The following is a 12,277-nucleotide window of genomic DNA, read 5'->3' on the forward strand; positions in this document are numbered from 1 at the left end:
ATGAGGAAGCCGAATCTGTCGGGCGAGAATGTCGAAATGGTCCGTACACTTGGTGGGTACGACATTCAATATGACCCCTGAACGAATCAATCAAATCACAAGCGGCCGACTTCGTATCAGACTTCAGTCCTGCCACCCAAAATCTGGCAGATACAGAGATCCTCACCTTAGAAGGAAGCAAGGAGACGGAAGTCTGGCAGATGCATATTGACGGAGCCTCCAACCAAAGGGGGGCAGGCATAGGATTAATCCTACGGTCACCACAGGGAGACCTGATAGCGCAAGCAGTAAGATGGGAATTCAAGGCAACCAACAATGAAACAGAGTGTGAGGCCTTGATAATAGGAATAAAGCTAGCTTTGGAGTTAGGGGTCAGGCACCTGCTCATATCCAAAGACTCTCTATTAATAGTCAACCACGTGAATGATGAGTTTATAGCTAGAGATTCGAAAATTATTGCATACCTAAAAGTAGCAAAGGAGTTAAAACAGAAATTCAAAACTTGCAAGCTTAAATAGATCCCCAGAGATCAGAACATGGAAGCAGACGCCCTAGCAACCCTAGGGGCAACATTTAAACCAATAGAGCTATCCAGCATTCCAATAGCACACATGCTGGATGATACGTGCATATTCTATACACTTTATCTGCGGTTTTGGCACGTATTTCCATGCATAATTGTTAGCTTAAGGCTACTATTTCTCCCGAAACGGTTTACTTTGCATTTTCTATGATTTATTGTAGGAACGAGTGGAAGTAAGCTAAATCAAGCCTAATTCGTCCTCCGGGGGCAAGTTTAAGGAAGCCAAGAAGAAGGAGAGTCGTATGCACTCACCTTGGGGTGCGTGCAAAGGAGTGAAGAGTTGATTGGGAGGAAAAGAGAGCCTTTGCACGACAAAGCATATTGATCGATCGACAAAGCACATTCGATCGATCGACCACTGAAACGCATCAGACGCTACTGTTCTGCATTAACCAGTCGATCGACCATGCTGACCGGTCGATCGACCTGATTTCAAGCTGATATCTTTTTCTCCATGTTAGACTTTTAAAAGCCCAACTTGTTTAGCTTTCGGTATCTTTTTATCAGTAGAACGCAGCAACTATTAGGTCATGCTTTTTCATTCTGGAAAAACTCAGTTTTAGATCTAGCTTGGAGACGGAACCCTTTGATTTCAATACTTTGTTCTCGAATTCAATTAGTAAGCTTTTATTGCAATTCTTTCTCTTCCTTATTTCTTTGTTGTTTTGATTCTTGTTTTCATCGATTAATTTCAGCAATTGAATCCTTCTCTTTTGTTTTAGTTCGATTCCAATATGTCAAATTTGTTTTTTATTATTAATTTCGAAGTTAGAATAGTTATAATTATGCGTAGGTAATTTCTTTGATTGGGAACAAGGTGAGCCATGGTATTAAATTAGGATTGTTGTGTAGTATGAGTTCTTCCGTATTGGTTTAGTTATCTTTTGATAAATTTCTTTACTAGATTGAAAGATTGGTAATTTCAATTATCGCTAGATTTGGAATTTCTCTTGAGCGAAAGCGTTGATAAATTCTAGGGAATTAATAGACCGTGAGGTTATTTGAGCTTTGATCGAAAGGCTAGCTTATTTTCCCTGAGACCGTATTGTAAGACTTTTGCTACCTTACTGACCTGATGTTTGCCATGGTGAACCGAAGTTCCCGATCCCTTTTTTATCTTGTTGAGAATTTTCATTTTAGCGATTAGCCAGTTAATCAACCAAATTCAAAACCCCCAATTAATTGTGACTTTTATAGACTGAAAAATAGCAAACAAAATCAACCTTGTCTCTCTGTAGTTCGACCCTTACTATCACTAGCTATAGTTTTAGTTTGGAATTATAAATTTAATTTTGGTACTAAACGACGGTATCAAATTTTGGCGCCGTTGCCGGGGAGACGGTGTAATTTTGTTTGCCTTATTTTAGTTTATTTTTTCTTGTCTCAAGGAACTTTGATTCCTTGAGGCCGTTGCTTACCTTTGCTTCTAGTTTTGCTTTTGCACAGTTAGAAGACAGGTTTTTGAGAGGAAGACTTGAGTACTCTCACTTTGGAAATTATGGCTACAATATATGATAATTTTCAGCCAAAGGAGCACCACCTTCCAAAGGGGCGCCAGTTACCTACCCCTACTACCGGTAATTTTGAGTTTCGTTCCTCTTATATTGATTTAGTGGAGCGAAATCAGTTCGCGGGTCTGCCAGATGAAGACCCCTTGAAGCATATGGAAACTTTCATAGACCATTGCTGTTCCATACCTATACCGGCTGGGGTAACTCAAGATGAAGTGATGGGATTTATGTTCTTGTACTCCTTGAAGGATTCGGCGCGAGATTGGTACCGCTACCTCGATAGGGTAGCGGTGAGTCACGGATTGGACATCTTTAGCATTAGCCTTCTACAAGAAGTACTTCCCACTTTCAAAGACCGATGCCTTGAAGGGTAAAATCACGAGTTTTCAGCAAGGAGCCGACGAAGATTTTTGTGAAGCATGGGGACGTTTCAAAAGTTTGGTCCGATTTTGTCCCTCATCATGGTTTCAGCAATGGTATCTTTGCAACCTATTTTACAATGCTTTATATGATGATTACAAGGTCATCTTGGATGCAGCTACTAATGGTAGGTTCCAAAATAATACCGGTCAAAGCAAAGGTTGGAACACTATTGAGGAGATGGCAGTCCATAAAGCTGAGTTTGGAAGTTCACGTGGAAAGTCACGAAAGCAAAGTGAAGAAATGACTGCTGTTGTGACACTTATGACTTCCATTTCTACCCGTCTCGAGAAGCTCGAGATTTCTGAAGCTTCCAAGGAGAAAGTCGAAATTCCTGTTCAAAACTCAGATGAGATCGAGAAGTTGAGAGAGATGGTCCAACTCCTTTTGGTTCAAGTGGCGAATATGGAAGCAGCCGGGATTGAGTCCTCACGGAATTTTGTGAAACAATTGGAGAATATGGAGGCTAAGCAAGCTGCTAATTCATCAAGAAAATGTGAAGGGACGGTTGAGACGATCAATGCCATCAATCTCAGAAGTGGCCTTTCTTATGAAAGTCCCGACAAGCCAAAGGAAGACTCGGGAAATGATGAAGAAGCTCGTTTAAATTCTGGTGCAAAAACGAGTCTGAATGCCACTACTTCTGGTCGATCGACCAACATTCCTAGTCGATCGACTGAAGTGTCAGATAAAATAGTTTCTGGTCAGAAACTATTCACACCAAACACATCGGTCGATCGACCAACATCCTCGATCGATCGATCGAGACACTGACGAAGTCAGTCAGACGAGGAACTGTTCACGCCCGGCTACTTAGTCGATCGACCACTCATACCCGATCGATCGACTGGAACTCGAAGCGAGGATGCAAATCATCAACTAGTCCGCATGATTCTTCACTCATTGATGATTTGGCGGGGGTTTTAAACCTACGGAAGCCGAAGGTTACTGATCCTACGGCCGGTGTTGCGATCCCGTATCGGAGCGTCGAAGGCTACTAATTTGGAGCGTAAGTTTGGTAAGTTTCTGGAGATGGTCAGAATCTCGAGGTAACAGTTCCTTTCACGATTTAATTACCCGGTACCCTCTTACGCTAAATTTATGAAAGATATTTTGAATCGTAAGAGAAATTTTCGTGATGATGGTAATGTTGCGTTTGTGGAGGAATGTAATGCTCTTTCACAAGTTAATGTGCCACCTAAATTAAAGGACCCGGGTAGTTTTTCAATTCCTTGCACTATAGGTAACCACATAATTGGAAAGGCCCTTTGTGACTTAGGGGCCAGTGTTAGTGTCATGCCGTATTATGTTTGCGAAAGGTTAAACATTGGTAGACTCAAAGTAACCGATATTACCGTTCAAATGGCAAATAGATCGACTCAGAGACCTATAGGTGTTTTAGAGGATGTACCCGTTCGAGTGGGTAAGTTTTTTATTCCTGTCGATTTCGTTGTTTTGGACATTGCGGAGAGACGATCGGATACCTATTATTTTAGGCGGACCGTTCTTACATACAATTTGAAATTTGTGATAGATGTCAAACGCGGAACCATCACCTTAGAGGTAGGGGATGACACCATTGAGTTGATCTTGCTCACAAGGCAACTAAACCCGCGATGAGGATACTTGTTATTCCATTGATATTGTTGTGGGTTGTTACTTGTAATTGGAGGGAATCCTTAGCCAAGGATCCCTTAGCTGATCTAACCCATTTAGATGAGTGTGCGGGTAATACTGATGGAGAATCTTTGAGGAGCCGGATGCTTTGGTTGCCTCAATGGAGAGCTACGAGCTCAATGAAGAAGAAGATGAGATGCTTTTGAGCCTGGCCAACGATAACTTGGTGAACACTTGCTACACCATCGAAGCTGATTCTGTCTATGCTGTAGAGGTAATGGTGCCAGAGCGTAAGCCACTTCCTCCTAATCTTAAGTATGTTTTTCTAGATGATACGGAGCAGTACCCAGCTATTGTTAGCTCTAAGCTTAACGATGAACAGCTGTCTGCTTTGATGTGTGTACTTAAGAAAAACAGGAAGGCTTTGGGTTATTCTTTGGATGACATTAAGGGCATAAGCCCTGATGTTTGTATGCATACGATAGAGCTGGAAGAAGGCCACAAGCCTTACAGACAGGGTCAACGCAAGTTGAACCCGAAGATGCAGGAAGTTGTTATGGCTGAGGTGATGAAACTACTTGATGCAGGTATTATTTATACGATTGGCAACTCAAGTGGGTTAGCTTGATTCAGGTAGTCCCGAAGAAAGGAGGGACTACCGTGGTTAAAAATGACAAAAATGAATTAATACCAACTCGAGTAGTGACAGGGTGGCGGATGTGCATTGATTATAGACAGTTGAATGCCGCGACCAAGAAAGACCATTTCCCCCTCCCTTTTGTTGATCAAATGACTGAAAGACTTGCTTTTAACAAATTTTTCTGTTTTCTAGACGGATATTCAGGGTTCTTTCAGATCCCTATTCATCCGGACGATCAGAGTAAGACTACTTTTACCTGTCCCGGTGGGTGTTTTGCATATCATAGAATGCCTTTCGGTTGTGTAACGCCCTGCTACCTTTCGAGGTGCATGATGGGGATTTTTTCTGATTATATAGAAAATATTATGGAAGTATTCATGGCTGATTTCTCAGTTTATGGTAGTGACTTTGATCGTTGTTTAGCTAACCTTGATAAAGTCATGCAGCGTTGTATAGATGTTAATCTTGTTTTAAACTGGGAAAAGTGTCAGTTTATGGTCAATGAGGGAGTTGTGTTAGGGCATCGATTTCGATAAAGGTATACATGTTGATAAGGCAAAGGTGCAAGTGATTGAGCAATTACCTCCTCCCGTGAATGTTAAAGGAGTGAGGAGTTTCCTTGGTCACGCTGGTTTCTATCGGCGTTTCATTAAGGATTTTTCAAAAATTGCTAAACCACTTACACATTTGCTCCTTAAGGATGCTGTCTTTGAATTTCTTGATGAGTGCTTTACCACTTTTAACGGGTTAAAGGAGGCCCTAGTTTGGCGCCAATCATTCACCGCTTGATTGGGACCTCCCATTTGAGATCATGTGTGATGCCAGCGATTATGCGGTCGGTGCGATTTTGGGACAGCGGAAAAATAAAGCTCGAATGCCATATATTATGCGAGCCGAACTCGGATGAGGCTCAAATTAATTATTTTACCACCGAGAAAGAGTTTCTAGTTGTTGTTTTTGCCTTAGACAAATTTAGGTCTTATTTGTTAGGTTCTAAGGTTATTGTTTATCGACCATGCAGCGTTGAAGACTCTCTTTATTAAGAAAGATGTGAAGCCGAGGCTTTTGAGGTGGATACTCCTTTTGCAGGAGTTTGATTTGGAGATCAAAGACAAGAAAGGAGCAGAAGAATGTGGTAGTGACCACTTATCTCGTCTGGTGTGAAAGGGAGGATTCGTTGCCTATTAATGATTCTTTTCCTGATGAGAGTTTGTTAGTTATTACTACTTGGGGTCTTATCCACCTCCGTGGTTTTCTTTGATTTTGCTAACTTTCTTTGTGACGGGTAGGATACCACCCGAGCTTTCATGGCGTGAGAAGAAGCGGTTTGCCTATGATGCTAGACAATATTTTTGGGATGATCCTTATATTTTCAAGGAATGCGCAGACGGTCTCATCCGGAGATGCGTACCTCAGTGGGAGGTGAAGGATATCCTAGAGGCTTACCACTCTTCTGCTTATGGTGGTCATCACGGTCCGTCCAGGACCGTAGCTAAGGTACTCCAATCTGGTTTCTATTGGCCAACTTTGCATGCAGATTGTCGCAATGTTGTTGCTGAGTGCGATGCTTCTCAAAGATCGGGGAATATTTCCAAGAGACATGAGATGCCACAGGTAGGCATTCTTGAGGTTGAGATTTTCGATGTCTGGGCATTGATTATCAAGGACCTTTTCCGAGCGATCAAGGTAACAAATATATCTTCGTAGCTGTAGATTATGTATCCAAATGGGTGGAAGCTATTGCTACCCCCCATTGCGATGCAAAGGCCGTGATTAAACTGTTTAAAAAGATCATTTTCCCTCGTTTTGGTGTCCCTCGGGTTGTCATTAGCGATGGGGGAATGCATTTTAAAGAGAAACAACTTAGTGCTTTATTGACTAAATTCGGTGTCCAACATCGTAGAGGTTTGGGGTATCATCCCCAAACTAGTGGTCAGGTTGAGGTTTCTAATGAGAGAGAATTGAAGGAAGTCTTAGCTAAAGTTGTTTCTAAATCACGGAAAGATTGGAGTCTTAAGTTGGATGATGTCTTATGGGCTTATAGAACTGCGTTTAAAACGCCAATCGGGATGTCACCATACCGATTGATTTATGGTAAGACATGTCATTTACCTGTTGAGTTAGAGCGTAAGTCATGGTGGGCTATTTGTGATTTGAATTTGGATCTTAACCTCTCTCGTGAGAAACGCATGACACAGCTGAATGAGCTAGAGGAATTTAGGCTGCTAGCCTATGACAATGCAAGGAGCTACAAGGAGAAATCAAAGCGCTGGCACGACAAGAGAATCATCAAGCGCGAGTTCCATATTGGCGATAAGGTACTTCTTTTTAACGCTCGTATCCGTTTATTTCTGGTAAGTGAAATCCAGGTGGACCGGCCCCTATACGGTCACATCTGTCACAAAGTTCGGATCAGTTGAATTTGAGACCTCTGCTGGAGAAAGGTTCAAGGTTAATGGCCAATATGTGTAGCACTATCATGGATCAGATGCATATGTTGGGAAAGTCGAGGTATTGTACTTCGACCCGCTATCAGATGATGAAAAGTGAGGTAAAAAGGTCGTGCGGGACCCCTTAAACCAGCGCTAACTGGGAGGCAACCCAGGTTGTAATTATTTGTAATTTAGGAATTTTATTTTGTTTTTTGATTTTATTCGCTTTTCTTTTGAGTTTTTTAATTTCATGCATTTTGCAATTTCTTGGTTTGGGGAAAATTGTACGCCTTTGATAATTTCTGCAGGAATTTATTTTATGCAAAGTGCGTAAGTGGTTTACTGGATGTTGTGAGAAAGACGGAGATTAAGTCGGGAAACAAGTTTGACGAATTTGAGCTAAATTGCCAGGTCTAGCAGTCGATCGACTAAAGCGGAGACTCCAGAAGCTGATTTAGTGACAGACCGGTCGATCGACAGAGTAAAGTGGTCGATCGACCACTTTGCGGGTTCAGAAACCGTTCTATTAAGGAAGTTTTCTCTCCTTATTCACTCATTTACTCTTCTTTTCTCACAAACACAGAAAATAGACAAACCCTAAGTTCATCCCTTTTAGCGATTTTTCACCTGCAATCCCGTCTTTCACTCGATTTTTCGGGCTTTAATCTTCAAAGTTTCTTCAAGGTATTAAAAATGACAAAAGGAAAGGCGCCAATGCAAGAGGGACAATCGAGCCGTGGGCCAGCTAAGCGGAAACGGGGACAGCCACTGATGATAGAGGCCACCACGGATAGTCTACCTGACTATCCGCAGGTTATCTTTGCTGACTCTACGCAGCACGCTAAATTTTCTTTGTTTGTTTCGAAGATTAAGGTCACAGCTACCCGATTTCTCCATAGAGATACCTTGGAGAAACTAGGCTGTTATGAGTCGGTTGTGTCCCTGCTAAACGGGACGGGTATGATGGGTCTTGTGGACATGGCTGAGTTCACATATTATGTTTTGACCCTTGAATTCTTTTCGTCTTATGCTTTCGACTCGGAAGCTTTCTTGGCTGATTCGACCAAACCTTGCATTTCTTTTCGACTTTTTAATGTCAATTACTCTCTGACACTTGCTTATTTTGCGGGGTTTCTGGGTCTTTCCTTCGAGGGCAGAACCTCGGACACCTCAGACAGTCATCGGGTCATGTGGTCTTGTATCGGTGACTTTTGCGGGTCGAGGAGGACGGGCACTTCCGTCCACTTGCCCCCTCTTCGTTATTTTCTACGGCTAATGGGTAATACCATTTTTGGCCGTAAAGAGTCTAATAATGTGAATAATATTGAGCTTTCAATTTTGGCGGGCTATCTGAACGTTGAGCGTCGGACAGCCCGTATCTATAACATTGCCTACTTGACTGCCGCTCACTTTCAGACTGTAAGTGAGGGCACCTTGACCACCATTGCCTGTGGCGGATTGGTGACACGTATCGCCAACCGCCTTGTTCTACTTTTCCCTTGACAGGAGGACCCCATCGACCCTGACCTGCGTTTCATGGACCTCTCTTACGCGAGGGGTGTCTATTGGGTCGATAGACAGATGCGGTGGAAGATTGATTCTTTCATCGTGACCGCATCCATCACATCGGCTACCCTCTGTCCCCGCCCCTTACCCTTTGTTGAGGGAGCAGCCCGGCCGCCCTTGCCTAGTTACAGGCTTCCTCTGGTGGCGGCCACTCCTACTGCTAGCACTTCGAGGAGGGCTCGTGCCTACTCTTCACAGGCACCCCCTACCACCACTACCACCCCTACTGCTGGTACATCCACTTTTCTACCACCTACTCCTTTGGTTGTCCCTCCGGTCATGGACCAGAGGGCAATGTCACGTGTTTTGGGTGATTTGTGCAGGAGTTTCAACCAAAGACGGGTTGGACACGGCCATAGCCTGCACCCGGTCTACGAGGAGCTAGCTCGGGGGATGCTTCCACGGGGTGACCGGGCTCACCCTTCTTACTTTGTCCCCCTGCGGGCGGTTACCCTCACTGCCGGGAGACCCCTCCCACTACTCGCTGGTGCCTCCGGTTCCGGGAGGGCCACTCCCGCTGCTGCTGCTGAGGAGGAGAAGAGTGACTCGGGGTCCGGAGAGGACAGTGACTCTGACTACGAGGGTGGAGATTAGATGCTGGTGACCTCCCCGTTTTTGGCTGGTTTGGGGAGGTCGTATATTGTAAGTTATATTCCTTTCTCTTTTAGCTTCCTTTTCTTTTATTATGCTTTTATTCTCCCATTTTTTCTTTGGTGATTTCTTTGATGAGCACAATGGGGACATTGTGCGTTTTGGTTTGGGAGGGTATTTGCATATGCCTTTTGTTTTGCATCTGCATTTGTTTTTTATTGCATTTCAGTCACATGTTTAGTGCATTTCTGTTTGCATTTGTTTTTATTTTCATCCATTCAAAAATAAAACAAAGAAAAAATTGAAAAAATTCATAAAAACAAAAAATATCACGTTTACTTTTGCATATAGTTGAGTCGGATTGGAGTTATTAATGATGATTTTGCTCTATGAGTCAAATATGCCATTCCTTGCCTTTTCACAGCTGCTTAGCAAGAATTAAAAGTGATCTCTCAAATTTTGTTATGGAATCCATTTCGGGCAATTAGACTTGACTCATTACTTTTGGCAAGCTACTTATACTTTCTGAGATATAGAGCCTATAACTGGTGACATTCATGACCGGTTAATTTAGGATTGAGAGTAGTTACTCCCTTCATTTCATGTTTTGCACGTGTATGAGTTTTAATTGCTTATTGCCTATACGCATTGGTTTGTGGTCGGTATTGCATGTTTTGAGAACTATTGCATCCTCCCCTTTCTCGTTTTACCCCATTAGCTTCACATTAGCCAAAAATTGCCAGTTGCCCTTAACTACATCCCATACTTAGCCTACCATTGTGCCAAGCTAGGAAGTAGTAGAGGAATTTTTGTCAGATTAGAAGCAGTTTTGGTTCGTTTGTATTGTTGGAGCGGGTACTTTTGAGAAGTGAAGGAGCTGTGTCCTTTTGAAACAGGAAGAAAGAAAAAAAAAATTCAGAAAATGAAAAAAAGAGCTGTCTTACCTGGGCAGAAGGCTCTGTTTTGTGTAAGGGTGGTCGATCGACTGCCATCACTGGTCGATCGACCACCAGTTCAGAGGTTGAAGAAAAAAAAAGAAAATGAAAGAAAAGAAATGGAAACAGGAAAGAGGAAAAAGGAAAAAAAGAGTCTTGAAAATAATAAGGTCTTGGTTGAAATAAGAACACGCCTCATGTGCTTACCTCATGATTTGGAGGCGTTTGTTTAGGTTTTTGTGTTGCCTAGTCAATAAAGGCATGGTCTTTTTGTTGAGTTGGAAGAACGGGATTCGGTTTCTAATGGTTCGTTAGGTACTAGCTTGGCTCTTACCTTCGCTCTTCCATAATTGTTTTGCCACTTCTTTCCCACTTAGCCTCACATACCCAAATCTTGCAATAGTTCGGCATGTGATAGTCCTTGACGGTGGTTATGCGTATGTACGGTAGCTAGAATCATTATTCATGCTAGTCAAGCATACATGTTCTGTCGGTCGCAGTCTAGGTGAGGGACTATATTTTTCTTCTCTCTCTTTTACATATAATCTTACCATTTGCTTTGCTGAGAGAAGAGTGATCCGGGAGAGTCTGATTGTATGATTCTTGCAAGGTCGAACGCCCGACTTAATTCTATGATATGCATAAATTTGTTCACTTGATTTAAGCTTTGCAGTAGTTGAGTTTGGGCACTAAACGGTTTGGCATTGGCTTGTAGTTAGCTCTGAGATATACTCCTTTCCATTTAGTCTTTATACGGGTCATAGTGCTTGCTTGGAGACAAGCAAGGTTTGGTTTGGGGAGATTTGATACGTGCATATTCTATACACTTTATCTGCGGTTTTGGCACGTATTTCCATGCATAATTGTTAGCTTAAGGCTACTATTTCTCCCGAAACGGTTTACTTTGCATTTTCTATGATTTATTGTAGGAACGAGTGGAAGTAAGCTAAATCAAGCCTAATTCGTCCTCCGGGGGCAAGTTTAAGGAAGCCAAGAAGAAGGAGAGTCGTATTCACTCACCTTGGGGTGCGTGCAAAGGAGTGAAGAGTTGATTGGGAGGAAAAAGAGAGACATTGCACAGCATATTCAGTCGATCGACAAAGCTGTTCAGTCGATCGACCACTGAAACGCATCATACGCTACTGTTCTGCATTAACCAGTCGATCGACCATGCTGACCGGTCGATTGACCTGATTTCGAGCTGATATCTTTTTCTCCGTGTTAGACTTTTAAAAGCCCAACTTGTAATTAACTTTCGGTATCTTTTTATCAGTAGAACGCAGCAACTTTTAGGTCATGCTTTTTCATTCTGGAAAAACTCAGTTTTAGATCTAGCTTGGAGACGGAACCCTTTGATTTCAATACTTTGTTCTCGAATTCAATTAGTAAGCTTTTATTGCAATTCTTTCTCTTCCTTATTTCTTTGTTGTTTTGATTCTTGTTTTCATCGATTAATTTCAGCAATTGAATCCTTCTCTTTTGTTTTAGTTCGATTCCAATATGTCAAATTTGTTCTTTATTATTAATTTCGAAGTTAGAATAGTTATAATTATGCGTAGGTAATTTCTTTGATTGGGAACAAGGTGAGCCATGGTATTAAATTAGGATTGTTGTGTAGTATGAGTTCTTCCGTATTGGTTTAGTTATCTTTTGATAAATTTTGGCGTCGTTGCCGGGGAGGCAATAGTCCTAATTTTAGTTGTTTTATTTTTTAGTCTTTCTTAGTTTAAGGGACTTCTGTTCCTTAAACTTTTCTTATATTCTTTTTGTAGTTTCCTCTTAAGCGCAAGTCACAGGGTGGTGAACTAGTGCCATTTGACCCTGAGATAGAGAAATCCTTGCGCGAGTTGAGATGAACACAAAGAGTACTACCGATAGAGGAAGAGCTGAGTACTCTGTCAAGCTATTACGAGAACAATTTGTTCGAAGAAGACCCACAGTCTTCACCCGTTTCCACTTCTTTAGCCGAGACAGTTACTTCT

The 12,277-nt window shown here is 42.3% G+C and overlaps 1 non-coding gene across 1 annotated transcript; it reads right to left on the minus strand.

Moving 5' to 3' along the window:
• Positions 1-2,452: 2,452 nt before the first annotated feature.
• On the minus strand, positions 2,453-2,562 carry LOC141636086 (small nucleolar RNA R71). Its single transcript, XR_012540723.1, has one exon. It is a non-coding gene; the product is annotated as a small nucleolar RNA R71 (small nucleolar RNA).
• Between the last annotated feature and the right edge of the window lie 9,715 nt (positions 2,563-12,277).

This window comes from Silene latifolia, chromosome Y (genome assembly GCF_048544455.1).
Source record: "Silene latifolia isolate original U9 population chromosome Y, ASM4854445v1, whole genome shotgun sequence".
NCBI classification, from domain to species: Eukaryota; Viridiplantae; Streptophyta; class Magnoliopsida; order Caryophyllales; family Caryophyllaceae; genus Silene; species Silene latifolia.